The sequence below is a fragment of the Pan paniscus genome, chromosome 14 (assembly GCF_029289425.2).
Source record: "Pan paniscus chromosome 14, NHGRI_mPanPan1-v2.0_pri, whole genome shotgun sequence".
NCBI classification, from domain to species: Eukaryota; Metazoa; Chordata; class Mammalia; order Primates; family Hominidae; genus Pan; species Pan paniscus.
Genome location: NC_073263.2, coordinates 24,626,608 through 24,644,280, shown reverse-complemented (window position 1 = coordinate 24,644,280; position 17,673 = coordinate 24,626,608). Strand labels below are relative to the sequence as shown.

General features: G+C 44.7%; 1 long non-coding RNA gene across 1 annotated transcript; it reads left to right on the top strand.

Moving 5' to 3' along the window:
- The first annotated feature begins 1,733 nt into the window (after nt 1-1,733).
- LOC103785114 (uncharacterized) lies at nt 1,734-16,944 on the top strand. The gene is made up of 3 exons (XR_610811.5): nt 1,734-3,436; nt 5,359-5,576; nt 8,650-16,944. It is a non-coding gene; the product is annotated as an uncharacterized LOC103785114 (long non-coding RNA).
- The last annotated feature ends 729 nt before the right edge of the window (nt 16,945-17,673 follow it).

Below are 17,673 nucleotides of genomic sequence, written 5' to 3'. Positions count from 1 at the left end.
AAATTGTTGTAAAGTTCAGCTAGAGATTTCCGTCTCCCTGTGGCTTCTTACCCCCTGCTCTTCTGACCACCTTTCCTATGAATTCCTGTGGTGCCAGGCAGGAATGGGTTGCTTGGGGACCCAGCGAGCCCCCAGGGCCTTTCTGCTGCTTCCTCTACCCCTGTATTTCACCCTGCTCTCTAAATTGACTAAGCTACAGGTAAGGTCGGAAACTTCTGCAAACGGACCTTCAGTTTCTCCAGTGGGGGTGTGTGTTTGGGTGAGGAGGGTCTCCCTTTCCCACTTCTGCTGTTGGGGCACTCACAGTATTTGGTGTGTCTCCCAGGTCCTGCAGTAGCAGTCTGCTTCCTTCAGAGGGTCTTGGGTCCTCTCAGGATTGCTGGTTTGTTCCTGCAGTTGATCGGGAGCTTAAATTCACAATGCGAATATCTGCATGCTGCTCTGTCTGGAGCTATCGGCCTGTCATTTTTCTTACACTGTTTCCTTTTATTTTCTGCAAATGGGATTCCAGTAGCAACTTGACTATTTATACATCAGAAAGACTGGGTTATTTGGGTTATGATATAATGAAGGGCTGCACTACATTAAAAAGCAAAGGACTAATCAATTATGATAAAATTCAATAAATTAATGCAAAAATCAGTGCAGCTAGCAAAGACTGTATATATATATTTTTAACTGCTTTCTTTATGGATGAGGAGCACATAGTTCAAATCATGGTTAAAAATCCTTGGTTAAAAAAAAATGTCCCCATCTAAGTCTAATACTATAATTAGGACAAAGGGGCTTAGTCAGGACTTCCTCAAAGTTTCTTGTGCTCAATTCAGGCATTAAGAAATGGTGTGTGTCGTATGTTCACTGCAGCACTATTCACAATAACAAAAACATAGAACCAACCTAAATGCCCATCGATGGTAGACTGGAGAAAGAAAATGTGGTACATATGCACCTTGGAATACTACGCAGCCATAACAAGGAAGGAGATGATGTCCTTTGCAGGCACATACAGCTGGAGGCCATTATCCTTAGCAAACTAACCGCAGGAAGAGAAAACCAAATACTGCATATTCTCGCTTATAAGTGGGAACTAAATGATGAGAACACATGGACACATAGAGGGGAACAAGACACACTGGGACCTACTAGAGGGTGGAGGGTGGAGGGTGGGAGGAGGGAGAGCATCAGGAAAAATAACTCGAGTAGTAGGTTTAGTACCTGGGTGATGATATAACGTGTACAACAAACTCCTTAACACGAGTTTACCTATATAACAAACCTGCACATGTACCCCTGAATCTAAAATAAAAGTTAAAGAAAAAATAAATGTGTGTGTGTGTGCATGTCCTCACGCGCGCTTGCTGCCTGAGAGTTGAGGAAGAAATTGTGAACAGGAACCCTGTGTTTGCTTATTTGTCTATATCACCGCTCTTTCTCCCACCCTATTCTCCTCCTAGTGATCCCTCCCAAACCATGTCTGCCCCAGATCTTTTCCTCTCACCCTCAAGCCTGGAAGATTCAAAGGAGACGGGAAGCGACCCCGCCTTCTTATGAATATGCGACAGCAAGGGACTGGGAGAAGCAGGAGAGAAAATCCCTGCAAGGAATCCACCCCAGGTCTGCCTGCCCTGGCTCAGCCCCGGCCCTCCCACCCTCCCCACGTCCTTTCAAGAACAGCAAACAATAGCACAGCCCAGCCCTGGAAGCCGCGCTGGCCACGGAGGGTGACGCAGAACTGCTCATCTCCAGGGAAAGGCGGCATCCCGAGAGCCCTCCAGAGCAGATCTGAGCTCTGCTGGGCGGGGGAAGCGGAGACTGATTCGCCGCGGTCCCGGGCCCAGCGGCTGGGAGGTCCCGCGCTGGCCGAGCAAATGAGGAGGGCGCAGGGCACGGGGGCGGTGCGCGCCCAGGACAGTTTCCCATCGGCTTCTCCCGGACTGTCCTACCACTTCCATCTCGGAGCAGGATGCTCGGATCCCCGCAAGGCCTCCTGCGGACGTAGGAGAGTTGCTGAGACAGGCAAGCGGGGTTTCGCTACTGGTTGCCTCCCCTCCCGCCCTTTTGGGGAAGGTAGAGCTAAGCAGCATTTGGCCGAAATCCTGTGTCCGTGGAACATTTATTATTATTATTATTATTTTTCCTGAAACGCAGGTGAGAGTTGATGAGGCTCAGCGTCTCCAGATAAAAGAAGGGACAGAGCTGTCGGTGCGGTGAGGTTTGAAAAGTTGCGGCGGCCCCGGCAGCTGCAGGGGGCGAGCGCGGAGCAAAGCCCGGGCCGCACCAGACTGGCCCTGAGTCTCCAGGGCTCCTCGTCCCCATGCGCCAGCGTGTCTGATGCGTCACTGGACCCGGGTCTCTTTCTCAATGTCATCTCACAGCCTCTGTCCCTTGGGTAGGGAATCAGGCTTCTGAGCTATCATCTGCTTAATGCCGTCGTCCTCTGCTTTGGAAAATATTTGAATTGTGGTCTGATAGAAGACATGAAAAAGTTAGAATACTACTAGATTCCAAAGGGAAAAAAAAAGTTTCTTCGTTTACAAGTAGCATCTACTGATGGGAATTTCTTAATTATTATCATTAAAAAAAATACAGAACCGGGTTTGGATCCATGAAAACGAATTGGTCTTCAACCTTTCAAACACTGGCCAAAAAAATTTGCAAAAGAAAAACACAGGCATCAGGTAGCAGGCACAGTATTAAAAATTCAGACAGTTTTACTGTTGGATCTTAAAATATATTAGAAGGGTGTGACTTTCATAAAGGACGAGAGAGAATCAACTTCATGCTATTTCGATGGGTATTTTCTAGATATGCCAGATAATTTTGTCTTATTATCTCAAAGATTACTTGTTTCAGCCATACACCATGGGGAAAAAAATGGCAAGGGTTTTGAATGATCGTTTCCAGAGCAGTTTTTCGTAGCTACAGTAGTACTTCCATTTTACAAATTCTCTGTTAGTCATTCACTCATATATTCATTCAGCAAACATTTATTAAGGCTCTTCTATGTGCTGTGTACAGTGCTAGACTTGGGAGAAGAGGGATAAGTGGTGAGAGGGACATACAAAATTGAATTAGAAAAATTCACAGTTTAGGCAACTGGAAATGCTAGGAAGCAGTTGTAAACCACTATGATACATTCTTGTCGTGAGACGCCACCAGGACAGCCCCTGCTAATGGCCAGGAGAGGTACACTGACCACAGCTGAGTTTCGGGGTTCATCTGCGTGGTGGCCTTTGCTCTTTCAAGGCAGCCACTATTGGTTCCATTTACAACAGGAGGAGACCAACACTAAAAGTGCAGTGATGAGCCTCATGTCTCACAGTTAGTCAGGCTCCTAATCCAAAAGCCACTGCTATGACCTGCGCTTCCGGACATTCTGCCATTTGTTCCCTACAACCTCACTACCTGAAGGACTATATTTTGATCATTCTTAATGGTGAGTGCAAATTTCTAAATAATAATAAGGCAATTTTATTTTTGGTTGAGATGTTTCTAAAGTCACATATTTCTAAAGTTAGATATCAATTGCATTTCTGAAGAATATGTGTTTTTCCTACTGGAATGTTTTTGTTGTCCATAACATTTTTTTCCCCAGGGTTTCTGAGAAGTTGTTGAGAAAATTAAAATTTTGTTATTTATGATTTTAAGACATTTAGAGGCACTTGTATTTTAAAGTATGCTATAAGTATGCTATAAGTTGCTATATAGTATTAGATTTGTTTGAAGCAAATCCACCAGTTATTATTGAAAATTTTATTAACTTTTTAAATGTTGGTCAGATTTGTTAGTTTCCACTTGTAGTTACATTAGAGAGGTGATAGGAGAAATCTCCATCTGGAAAGTTGTCCTAGAAAGTTCAGGTATGGACCTGGCTTGTCCTGCGTGGAGATTTAGCTATGTGTGCCCCAATGCTGAAAACCTCTTCGAACTGATTTTATTAGTGATTTCACTGTTAAAATTTAATTTTTTCAAATAGATTACAGAATCCCTGAAGGCAAGAACCAGGTCTTTTGTGTCTTTAGAATCCTCTTCCTAATACAAAATACAACACTCTTCATAAATGTTAACTGGCAGGAAAAACAAAACTAAACTTTACCAGGCTGATGAAAACCACAGTAGAAATAATCCTTTAATATATACTATTCGGAGTCACAGAAGTTTTATTTATTGGCTGATGTTTTTTTTCATGACTGCTATACTGTAAAATGCTAGGGAGTATCTATTTCACAGGTAGAAAAACTGAGCTATGGTGATTAATATACAAAGCATTTTCCACTGCATTATCTTAATTGAACCTCACAACAACCATTCAGGAATTCAAATGCAATTTTTTCTTTCTTTTTTTTTTTGGAGATGGAGTCTCGCTCTTGTTGCCCAGGCTGGAGTACAGTGGCGCGATCTCGGCTCACTGCAAGCTCCGCCTCCCGGGTTCACGCCATTCTCCTGCCTCAGCCTCCCAAGTAGCTGGGACTACAGGCGCCTGCCACCGCGCCTGGCTAATTTTTTATATTTTTAGTAGAGACGGGGTTTCACCGTGTTAGCCATGATGGTCTCGATCTCCTGACCTTGTGATCTGCCCGCCTCGCCTCCCAAGAGAAACCCTTTTAAAAGACAAAGAAAGAGGCAGAGCAGGTGAAAGGAGGAGCTGGAGAGGGGCTCCACGGAGCAAAAGAAAGTGAGGGTAAGAAAAAAGAGTCAAGTGAAGTGGATCGAAAACCAGTCAGTGTTAAAAAATGGGATTCAGGGGACGAGAGAGAATGTCTCTGCTCAGGCTGCCATCACAAAATACCACAGCCCGGGGCTTAAGCAACAGACACTGATTGTCTCCCGGTGCTGGGGGCTGGGAGCATGAGACCAGTGAGTCTGCAGGGATGGTTCCTTCTGAGGCCTGGCTCTTTGGCTTGCAGACGGCCACCTGCTCAGTGAGTCCTCACATGGTCGTCCCTCTGTCTGTATTGTCTGTGACCTAATCTCCCCTTATAAGGACACCAGTCATATTGGATTAGTGCTCACCTATATAACCTCATTATACCTTAATTACCTCTGTCATGACCCTATCTCCAAATATAGTCTGATTCTGAGGCCCTCGGGTTAGGACTTCACCATGTGAATTTTGAGCCCATAACAGAATAAAAAAGGTGACGCTGGTCTATGACTTTGAAGACAAGACCTGTTGACCTGTTTCAATTGCTTCGTTATTCCCATTAGTACTCTCTCCTAGCACAAATAAATGGTTGAGTGAGTTGTGGCCATTTATTTTTACATTAGTATATTCTGTTGGTTGTTTAAAAAAAAAATCCAGAACTGAATTCTATATTTATCTTGCTTTGTACTTTATTTTCACTGTCACCTCTGCAGGGCCAGCTTCAAACCCTGTCAAGTTTTGAGGAGGGCAGATGAAGCTGATGACAGCTCCAGTTCCAGCTAGGGGTGACCTGTCTGTCTGCCTTTTTTGAGCTGTGGAGTGATCGGAGTCATATTCGCTGCCTGTGCAGTACCACAGGCCTGATGAAAATGAAATGGCAACACCACACAGATGGTGAAGCGTAGGTCTCACAAGCGTCCTGGCCACGAAGGTAAGTCAGGGCAACCTTCTACCTGCATGGCATTATACATGCTTATTTCCAACAAGATACCTGTGAGTATCTCAGGCTGTTTGTGAAGGGCAGACAGTAGAATTTGAAGGTTTTCTCTGAGGCATTGAGCAACTAACAAGGTTATAATTGGAATGTGTGGAAAAGACTCAAATTATTAAAATATGTGGTCATAAAATAACAGGATCCGGAGCAAAGCCTGCAGGTCTTGTAGTCAGTGCTTTGACCTTGGCTGGACTACACAGCACCTGCTTTGCAACAGGAATCAATACTGTTTCAAGTCGGCCAGAGAAAAAAGTTCTAGTGTCTTCTGCCACAGAAGTTTTGGTATTCTTCAATCATCAGAGTTTCAAAGTACTTGGGTTTGTGTCCTTAACTTCCTTCATTACTTCATATTCTGCCTTCAAAGGGAGGGAGAGTAGTTGTCTACTTTATTCATTTAATGTCTTCTCATTTGCTGAAAGAGGTTTATTTGTTTGTTTGTTTGTTTGAGAGAGACGGAGTCTCACTCTATTGCCCAGGCTGGTGTGCATGGTGCAGTCTCAGCTCACTATAACCTCTGCCTTCCAGGTTCAAATGATTCTCCTGCCTCAGCCTACTGAGTTGCTGGGATTATATGTGCCTGCTACCACATCTGGCTAATTTTTTGTATTTTTAGTGCAGACGGGATTTCACCATGTTGACCAGGCTGGTCTCAAACTCCTGGCCTCAAGTGATCTGCCTGCCTCAGCCTCCCAAAGTGCTGGGATTACAAGCAGGAGCCACCACACCCAGCCTGCTGAAAGAGTTTTAAGAGGTCTCTTCTTGGCCTTTATCTGTAAGTTGAATAGAAACAGTGTGCATTGTTCTAGAAGCCTGTTTCTATCACAGCCCTGCAGCACCTGCCCTTCCCATGGTGAGGGGTGGAGTTGCGGTCTGTGTCCTCCTCTCATTTCTCCCAGTCATTCCCCCTTGAGGACCAACCTCTTTACTTCTAAGTGTGAGGCCCTGGACTAAATTCTGCAGTATCCCTGCTGAAGAGCAGGGCTCCAATACTCCCGGCCGGTGGAGCTTTCCCAAGGAACACAGAAAGCGTTCAGAATGCACTGCTTGAACAAGATCCAGTAGCTTTCCTTGATAGGTGCTTTCAGAAACAGGTTCTTGTGTGGAACAGCTACTGGTATCCCAGCCAAAAAAGGCTGCCTATTTCTCAGAGCTGTGCATACAGGGATTGGTGCCAGCACTTGGAGTTTGAAAAGTCAGCTTTGAAAGTGAGTGCATGTCCCTGCAAGGTATACCGAATGGTCTGTTTCTCCTTATTTGAGCCAGACATCTGTGTAACTGGCCGGCTGTGCACATCACGTGGCACAGAGTCAGGAGGTGAGCTGGTCTCTTCAGTTGGTGCTTTTGCTCACCACAGACACACTCCCCTGAAATTAAGGAACAGAACAAGCAAACACAAATGTATAAAGATGAGGAAAAATGATTGTTCTGGCTGTCGATGACTTCCTCAGGTGTGGCATAGTGAAATTCCCTTTCTTCCCCTCTGCTACTGAAGATGGTAATGACATTGAGTGGCTTGGAAGTTCAAGCCACTCAACAAATATTGATCAGTCACTCCCTGTATACTCAGTGCTGATGGGGACACAAGATGTGTCACGACCTTTCTTCCTGAGTAGTTTATAATCCGGCTGAGGGTGAGCGGCCATGCACCAGGGAATCGTTGGAAAGGTTGTGTTGTGGCACAGTCACCTAGGAATGCCTGTTGCGGGGGCTCAGTGGCCAGAGACCCAGATCCTCCCCTGCTGTGGCTTCTTTCGGTATGCCTGTCTCCTGCATATTCTCATCACCCCAACCCCAATCCAGGCTCTGTCCCACTTTTCAGCCGAGGGTCTTCCTCCAGTCCAATGAGGATGGCTCAAGAAATCCTAGCTCTGGTTGTGTCTACCCCAGTGTGAGTCTGGCTGTGGGGTTTCAAGCCTTATCTTCCTGGAGGAATTTCATCAGGGTCTGAAGGAAATAAAAGGGACTGGGCTGCAGGAGAGGAAGAGAGGGCTGTTCTTTCTTCATTATTGATAGTCATAAATTGTTGGAAAGTCCTAAAAGACTGCTTGAGTGTTCATTTCCAGGACAGAAGGGTACAGAGGCAACATAGGAATATAAGACTGTGTTGAGCAAAACATCAGGGCAGAGGAGAAAAACACTGGTCACAACCCTAGACAGTGACTAAAGAGAGGAAAACAGCCAGCGGTCCATATGCTGAGACGGATGGAAGAAGAGACACCCAGGGACGAGGAAGCCAGCCTGGGGACCGAGTGTCCCTGGATTACCTCCAAGTGCCCTGCTCCTCACCCATGGAGCTCAGCTCCCCTCTTCATGATATCAGCAGTGATATGGAGCTGGAGGGGTCCCCAGAAGGAAGTGCAGCTGTCGCTCATTACATCCTTCCTGGCATTTCAAGTTGGAATGACAAATTCAGTTCCAGGGTGTTAGGTTTGCAGGTGTTTTTAGCATACCAAGGTCTCACATGTACACATTAGGTGTTTGGGCTGGTTTGGGGACCTAGTCATCATATACCCTGTTTCTAAGGAAAATACATGCCAAATTCCAAACAAGTGAAATATATTTTTGTTGCACGAAGCCTTTGTAACACGAAGATTAGAGCATCTGAGAATTTTATTTGGATGGCGAGGCACAGAATAAAATGGGCCAGAGGAGCATCAGGGGACCTGGGTGCAAGTCTTGCACAAATGCACAAATGCTTATCAGGCCAAATTCCCAAATATTTAGATGTGTTGTCTGCAGGAAGAGGGTTTTGATCAGTTTCTAAGGCCCTCTCTGTTCTTTCTAAAAACCAACCTAAAATGGAACATGTCTTCTCTAAGAATCCCAAATGCCTCTCAAGTATCAACCCCTTTTATCCATGCGTCCCTCTGTGTTACTATGAGGCTGCGAGAATAATGGTATTTTCTCCTTTTCATACACGAGGTGGGGAAGGTCTCACTGAGAAAACTTTTAGAGGGGAGGATTTCTCCACTCTAATTTATTCTCTTTCGTTTGTTCCTTTGTGAAACAGCGTTGTCTTCAGCTTCGATGTCTTAGCCTTGAGAGAGCAGCAGGGCCATTCAGCAGTCATTTAGCCACAGGAATGTCCGTCACTGAAGGCTGTTTCTGCTGTTGTATTCTGTCTCAGACCTAGATGCCTGCAGTTTCCTCGGATTGAAAACATGGAGGGATCTCCTGGTGCAGTGAGTCCAGCATGTCCAGAGTGAAGCACAGTCACTGGTCATTTTACGCTACATGGAAAATCTCAACAAGTTTCAAATTTTGATATTTTGGGTTTGTATTTTAAATGAAGTAGGGGATTGAAAACTATGCTGAGCCTCTTAGTAAAATGAAACATTAATTAATTAATTAATTTTTGAGACAAAGTCTCACTCTGTTGCCCAGGCTGGAGTACAGTGGCGTGATCTCGGCTCACTGCAACCTCCACCTCCTGGGTTCAAGCAATTCTTTTGCCTCCCCAACCCGAGTAGCTGGGATTACAGGCGCCCACCACCACGCTTGGCTATTTTTTGTATTTTTAGTAGAGACAGGGTTTTGCCATGTTAGCCAAGCTGGTCTCAAACTCCTGACCTAAGGTGATCCGCCCGCCTTGGCCTCCCAAAGTGCTGGGATTACAGGCATGAGCCACCGCGCCTGGCCTAATTTATGATGAAAGTAGGTCTGTTAGTTTATAAAATGATAGTCATCTTGGGGTCTTAATTAGCAGACTTCCTTTCAGTGGTTGTGTCTCTAGATAGCAAATGTGGCATTTTAGAAAATACTTCCGTGTCTAGCTATTAGAATATGTCTATTATCAGGAAACGAGTAGCCACACTACTTGCAAAATGTTCATATTTAGAGGGATAAAAGATAGCTTGAATAATATGAAAATCAACACTTCCCCTGATGGTGGAAATATGTTCTTTGGAGAAAAGTTCAAGCATTTTTAAAGTTAAGTATTATGTTTATTACTGTTAGCTCTGGGAATCTGCCCAAACAAATCATTTTTCCAACCATGTTAATTCCACTGAATTAAACTTTATTTTTTTTCTTCTCTAAAAGACCTGATTTGCCCGTAAGAATTTGGTTATGCAATTATATGTTTACCAATTAGAAGGTAAAGCCCTGGATTCTAAAAGTTTTGTGTTTTATTTACCCTTTTTTTTTTGAGACAGATTCTCACTCTGTCACCCAAGCTGGAGTGCAGTGGCACGATCTTGGCTCACTGCAGCCTCTGCCTCCCAGATTCAAGCGATTCTCCTGCCTCAACCTCTCTAGTAGCTGGGACTACAGGTGTGCACTACCACGCATGGCTTTTCTTTTTTTTTAGTAAAGATGGGGTTTCAGCATGGTGGCCCGGCTGGTCTCGAACTCCCGACCTCAGGTGATCCTCTCGCCTCAGCCTCCCAAAGTGTTGGGATTACAGGTGTGAGCCACTGTGCCTGGCCTTATTTACCATTTTTAAGTGTACACTTCAGTGGCATTCAGCACATTCACATTGTTTTGCAACCTTCACCACCATCTATCTGCAGAACTCTTTTCATCTTGCAAAACTGGAATTTTGTATCCATTAAACAATAACTCCCCCTCGCCCTCCCAGGCTCCTGGCAACCGCCGTTCTACTTCCTGTCTCTGAATTTGCCTGCTCTAGGTACCTCTTATATGTGGATTCTACAGTATTGTCCTTTTGTGTCTGGCTTATTTCACATAACTTATTGTCCTTAAGTTCCATCTATGTTGTGGCATATGTCAGAATTTTGTTCCTTTTTAAGGCTGAGTAATATTCCATAATGTGTATGTACTGTATTTTGTTTATTCATTCACCTGTTGATGGAAATTTGGGTTGTTGCCACCGTTTTCATTCTTTTCAATGGCTGCATGGTATTCTGTTCTATGGTGATAACATATGACATAAACCAGTTCTCTGTAGATAGGCTTTCAGTTTTTTCCATGCTTCCGTGAATAACTGTAAACTTAAACCATTTCACACATATACAAGCATGTTTGTCAATCAAATGTATTGATATTGATTTGTTGAAAAGGAATGTTTTGGGCATATTAAATATTGGGATGTTGATGAATTGCCTTCTGTGGAGATTATACCAATTTATGTCTCCTGTAGACGGAACCTGTCTCCCAAGCCTTCACCAACACAGCGTGTGAACAAATTCCTTCATCTTTGCTCATCTCATGATGGAAAATGGTGTCTCAGTGTGGTTTTAGTTTACATTTCTCCTATTTTAAGTGATCTCTGAATGTTTCAGGACCATTGTATTTCTTTTACTGCAACTATCTGTTCATTTCCTTTGTTCACTTTTCAGTTAGGCTCTTGGGTTTTTCCCCTCCTTCTTCTTTATATTGGCTGTTGTTACAAAATGTGCTTTTATTTGTTTGTGCAGCCTGTGGGAGTCTTTGGGGTTCTGCTGTGAAACAGGAGATTGTCTGAGAATTAGTAAAACCTACTTCTCAAAACCTTTGATCAAGTACTGGCTCGGTGACAGTAGGTTTTGTTCAGGGGAGCGTCCAGTGCGCGGTAGGAGGCCTTACTGAAGTGGTTCATATTCAGAAGGAAGAATATCCTTGTGAGAATGTTATAACAATCTGTATTCTCATAATTGTTTTAACGTTAAGATTTACTTATCTTTTAAAAGTTGAATATGTAAACTCCAGATAACAAATTACTTAGTAATAGCATATTGTTAAATTTCATTTTGCTAAGCCCATACAGCTAACTGCATACTGGAAAACTCAAACTCAACATGTCCCACTCTGAATTCGTTCCTTTGACCCACAGAGTAACTTCCCAGTCCCTGAATTTTCTGTCTTGCTTTTCAGATATCTCTCCACTCTCCTCCGCATCCGGTACATCACCGCCATGGGCTGAATGTTTGTGTCCCGGCAAATTTCTATGTTGAAATCTTAGCCGCAAGTTGATGGTATCAGAGATGAGGGCTTTGGCAGGTGGTTAAGCCATGAAGACAGAGGCCTGATGAAAGGGGTTGGTGCCTTTAGAAAAGAGGCCTCAGAGAGCTGTCCCGTCCCTTCTACCATGTGAGAATGAAGAGAGACAGCATCACCTGTGAACCAGAAGGTGGCGCTCACCAGACATTGAATCTGCTGATGCAGTGTTCTCGGATGTGAACCAGAAAATCTGAGACAGGTCTTAGTTAATTCAGAAAGTTTATTTTGCCAAGGTTGAGGACGTGCTTGTGACACAGCCTCAGGAAATCCTGATGACATGTGCCCAAGGTGGTCAGGGCACAGCTTGGTTTTATACATTTAGGGAGACATGAGGCATCAATTATATGTAAGAAACATTGGTTCGGTCTGGAAAGGCGGGACAACTTGAAGCAAAGGCAGGAAGGCTGGAAGCAGGGAGGGAGCTTCCAGGCCACAGATAGGTGATACACAAATGGTTACATCCTTTCGAATTTCTCATTAGCCTTTCCAAAGGTGGCAAATCAGATATGCATCTATCTCAGTGAGTAGAGGAGTGACTTTGAATAGAATGGGAGGCAGGTTTGCCCTAAGCAGTTCCCGGCTTGAGTTTTCCTTAGTGATTTTGGGGTCCCAAGATATTTTCCTTTCACATGGACTTCCCAGCCTTTAGAACTGTCAGAGATAAATGTCTGTTGTTTATAAGCCACCCAGTTTATGGCATTTTGTTATAGCAGCCCAAACCAAATAAGAAGACCGCCAACCAGTTCTACCTAAACAGTCCCTCCATGTGTCCACCATCCTGAGTCCCCATTGCCACGCCTTGTCCAGACCCCAACATTTCTGTGACTTGATGCAATATAAGTTTACTGCCTAAATAACAGGTACAGGACTTTGTGTGGACAAATGTGCTCTTTTCTCCTGGGGTAATATCTACGTACAAATGACTGGGTCATGTGGTAGGTATTTTTAACTTTTTAAAAAACTACCAAACTGTTTTCCATAGTCTTTGCACCATTTCACTTTCCCACCAGCAGTGAATGAGTGTTCCAGAAACTGCATTCTCAACAGCACTTGTTATCATCAGCACTTGTTATCATCACCTTAAAGAGTTTCAGCCATTCTAAAGGTGTGTAGTGGTTTTCTCCCCACCTTTTAATTTTCTTAATAGTGCCCTTCAAAAAACAGAAGTTTTTAATTTTGATGAAATCTAGTTTACCAATTGTTTTCTTTTATGGATTGTGCTTTTTGTTGTTACATGTATGAAATCTTTGCCTAACCCGAGATTGCAACATTTTTTTTTCCATGTGTTCTTACAGAGGTTGTATATATCTATGTTTTACGTTTAGGTCTACGATCAATTTCAGTTAATTTTCATATAGGGCCTGAGATATGGATTCAGGTTCATTTTCTGGCACATGAACATCCATCTGTTCCAGCACCATTTGGTGAAAAAATGATACTTTTCCATTGAATTACTTTTGCATTTTTATTGAAAATAAGACAAAATTCCAAATACCATAATCCTGAATGCTAAAATCCCAAAAGATCAAAGATCCTAAAGTATAAATCTCTAAAGTCTAAAATTCTGAAAATCACAATCACAGGATAGGGTTTTTTTTCCTTTTCTTCTATTTTTTTCACTATTTTAAATAGCAAAACAATTCACTATGCTATATATTTCATCGTTGCATCATTTCCAAAACTTGAGGTATAGGTTGTGCAGAGACGTTTAGAAGAGTCCTAATTTGTTTCATGCATTTTTTTGCAAATGCGACTCCATGAAAGCTCATTATCTCAATGTTGATTTTGTGTATAAACATTGTGTATGTACATGAAAACATTGAAACTTCCTCAGTGATGTCCTTTTTGTACACCTGCATTTGTAAAAGACAACATTTTTTGAGATCTCAGCTCTTTGGGTGACTGCATATGTAGTGGTAATCCATTGTGGTTTTTGATCAATCTTGTCAAAAGACTTTGGTTTTTTATCACAGTATTTCAGATGAGCACATATACAAAGCTGGGTGCACACAATTACCAATCATAGTGATATGTGTTTACACATTTTCCTTTTGACCTACTTCTTTAGGAATACAGTTTGTCTGCTCCTAAATGCTATATCTGTGCCAGGTATAGTCATATACCTGAGTATTTATTCTTGCAAAAACATGTACGCTATTATTGCTTCTTTTATTGTGTAAAGTGGCCTATGAAGTGTTCTGTTGTGTTTTTATATGTTTCTCAAATAAATCCCCCCCCCCTTTTTTTTTGAGATGCAGTCTCATGTTGTTGCCAAGGCTGGAATGTAGTGGTGTGATCTGGGCTCACTGCAAACTCTGCCTCCCGGATTCAAGCGATTATCCTGCCTCAGCCTCCCAAATAGCTGGGATTACAGGCATGCACCACCAGGCCAGGCTAATTTTTGTATTTTTAGTAAAGATGGAGTTTCACCATGTTGGCCAGGCTGGTCTTGAACTCCTGACCTCAGATGATCCACCTGTCTCAGCCTCCCAAAGTGCTGGGATTATAGGAGTGAGCCACTGTGCCCATACCCACTCCCCTTAAAATGTAAGTAAATATCTTAAGGAATTTTTAAAATTATTTTTTCCCGAATTATATTTTCAGGATTTTGGATTTTAGGGATTTTTGATCTTTCAGAATTTTAAGAGCTGGGATTGTGTCTTTCAAGACTGCTTCTTCAGGGACTATGACGGCCTTCCCTCTAGACAGCATGGGCTAGGAAGCATGTTCTGGAATGTGACATTTAAGCTGAGAACTGAATTGTACAAAAAACCTAGCCACGCCAATTACCCTAAGTGAATTAATGCAAAAATAGAAATCCAAATACCACATGTTCTCACTTATAAGTGGGAGCCAAGCATTGGGTGCACAGGGACATAAAGATGGGAAAATAGACACTGGGGATTCCAAAAGGCAGGAGGAAGGGAGAGGGTTGAAAACTTACCTATTGGGCACTGTGTTCACTATGTGGGTGATGGGATCAGTTGAAGCCCAAACCTCACCGTCATGCAATAAATCCTTGTAACAAACCACTCACGTAGCTCCTGAATCCAAAAGAAAAACAAAAAACAAAAAAAAAATATTAACTTTTACCCGAAAACCACCTAGCCACAGAAACCAGGGGCCAGTGGTGGAGAGGCGGCCCCAGGAGGATTCTAGGTGAGGTGGCTGGACATGCAGAAGCCCTGCTGGGGAAGGAAGAGGTTTTGTGTTTAGGAAGTGAAAGCCCAGGTAGCTGAGCTGTGGCGAGCCGGGGAGAATGAAGGGATGAGACAGCAGAGACACAGGCTTTGGTTCTGGGGGTCCTGCTGCTGCCCTACCTCCTCAATCGTCCTCCTGGTCCCTCTCCGCTAGGCAGGAAGCAATGGCATCTTTTTTTTTTTCTTTTCTTTTTTTGAGACGGAGTCTGGCTCTGTCGCCCAGGCTGGAGTGCAGTGGCGCAATCTCGGCTCACTGCAAGCTCCGCCTCCTGGGTTCACACCATTCTCCTGCCTCAGCCTCCAGAGTAGCTGGGACTACAGGCGCCCGCCACCACGCCCAACTAATTTTTTGTATTTTTAGTAGAGACGGGGTTTCACCGTGTTGGCCAGCATGGTCTCGATCTCTTGACCTCGTGATCCGCCTGCCTCGGCTTCCCAAAGTGCTGCGATTACAGGCGTGAGCCACCGCGCCCGGCCACAGTGGCATCTTTTACCATGAAGTTGTCAGCACAGTTGGGAAATAGCAGGCAGTTCCAGGGGAGTTTCTCAAGGCTTGGATTTGGCTAGGAAGTTAGGCGGTAGTGGGGACAGACTCAGAGGTTTTAGGAATGACCACCCTGTTTCCAGTATGTAGGAAAATGACTTCTTGAGACAGAAAACTCTGAAATTCTTTTTTTTTTTTTTTTTCAGATGGAATTTCGCTCTTGTCACCCAGGTTGGAGTGCGATGGTGTGATCTCGGCTCACCGCATCCTCCGTCTGCTGGGTTCAAGCGATTCTCCTGCCTCAGTCTCCCAAGTAGCTGGAATTACAGGTGCCCGCCACCATTCTCAGCTAATTTTTGTATTTTTAGTAGAGACAGGGTTTCGCCACGTTGGCCAGGCTAGTCTCGAACTCCTGGCCTCAGGTGATCCACCCACCTCAGCCTCCCAAAGTGCTGGGATTACAGGCATGAGCCACCACACCTGGCTGAAATTCTTTTTGTTTTATTTTTGTCAAACTTGGTGGCAGAGTGTGCAAAAGAACAGAGTGAGGTTTTGGAAATGTTGGATTTGTAGTATTTTTGTGATGTCCGGTTGAAGACGTGAGGCAGCCAGTTACAACTGTGGATCTGCAGCCTGTGGGAGAGCCCTGGGTTATTGGTGTGAATTCAGGACTTGGTGGTGGGTTCCTTTCCTGTGGTTGCTGTAACAAAGGACCACAGCACAGCGGCTTGAACAACAGATGCCTTCTCCTTCATGGCTCCGGAGGCAGAAAGCCTGTGGGTGAGGTGTCATCAGGCTGGTGGTTTCAACTAGGGCTGTGAGGGGACCTGCTCCAGGCCTCTATCCTCACTTCCGGCAGGCTTGGGCACTCCTGGGCTTGTAGGTGGCCACCTTCTCCCTGGGTCATTATGCCGTCTTCCTCTGTGTGGTTCTGCCTCTGCATCCAAATTTCCCTGTTCTGTAAGGACCCTGGATTATGCCCCACCCGAATCACCTAAAGCTTAACTGCATCCTCTGCAGATACCTTTTTTCTAAATGGGCCACATGGATAGGTACTGCGGGCTAGGACTTCAACTGAGAAACCATAGAGAAAACATAGCCACTAAAACACCAGATGGCCAGGAGCCAGGGTGTGTCAATGGCTATCAAAAACACCAGATGCCCAGGGTAAGACAAGGAGCCCCTCTCCCCCTCAATGTTCCCGGAACTAGAGCAGAAAAAAACATTTCCAGGAAATACCTCCTCCTGCCTATAAGCCCCCTGACCAACCAGCATGAGACAGCTGGCTCAGGCCATAATTAGAACCAACCAGTTACTTCCAAACCTCGCGCCCTAAAACTTTTCAAATGTGTAACCCAATCAGCTTATTGTAACCTCCCCCTGTTTGAATTTGTAACCTCCCCTGTTTGAATTTGTGGTTTTTGCCTTTATAAGCAGTCTGTAACAGTCATTCGGGGTCTCCTGGCCTCATGTGCTGGGGACCCTAGCGCGCTAGAAATAAATAGTGTCTCTTTGCTGTGATCTCCGTGTCGAGTGGTCTCTGGCGGCGGCCCCGTCCCGAAGTAGGAATCTTAAGTAAGGTTCCAACACAACGTCTTTTGGGGGACACAATTCTACCTCTAGCAGATGGTGATGCAGCTGTGAGCCTGGGTGACATCACCTGAAGAGAGTTAGGGGTAAGAGCAGAAGAGGCCACGTGCCCAGCCTGGAAGAACTGTGTGAGTTCATAATAACAGTGGCCAAGGAGGGGAGAGAGGAGAGAGGCGAGGGGAGCAGGCAGCAGGGAAACACAGAGGCGGCAGCCCAGAGCTCGGAGGAGAAGAAGCTGTGAAGGAGGGTGAGATATAGTCTCAAATGCTGCTGAAAGGTTAAGTATGTTGCAGTAATTTGAAGGCTAAAACATGCCATTGGATTTCATAGTCAGGCATCACCTGTGCCCTGTGCCGTGTGCCTGAACTACTGTGGTGTAGATAAGCCTGGCTGAGGAAGCAGCCAGCCAGAGGGGAAGGAGTGGAGCCAGGCTCCGGGCCTGCTTAAGGGTTGGAAGAGGGTAGACCGGCTGCCAGAAGGCGCATGGGCTCGGGCAGGGAGAGGCTTTTAAAAACGGGAGGGATCTTAGAAGAAAGGGGATCCAGTGGGTTGGAGAAAGTAAAGGGGTCAGCACAGGTGGTCCGGGAGTTGAAGGAGCAGCGGTGAGGGCTGACTGAGCAAGTGATCTGCGATCTGCTGGGAGAGGCTCCGGCGCTGACCCCATAGATTCGCAGTGATTTCGGAAGATGAGGCCGGGATGTGGCTGTGGGAAGGATGGTCAGACATATTTTTCCTCTATTGTATTAATGTCTTATGTGAAGATGGAGTAACCTCTTGGCTACCTAATATAGGTATATATATCACATCTTCTCACACATTT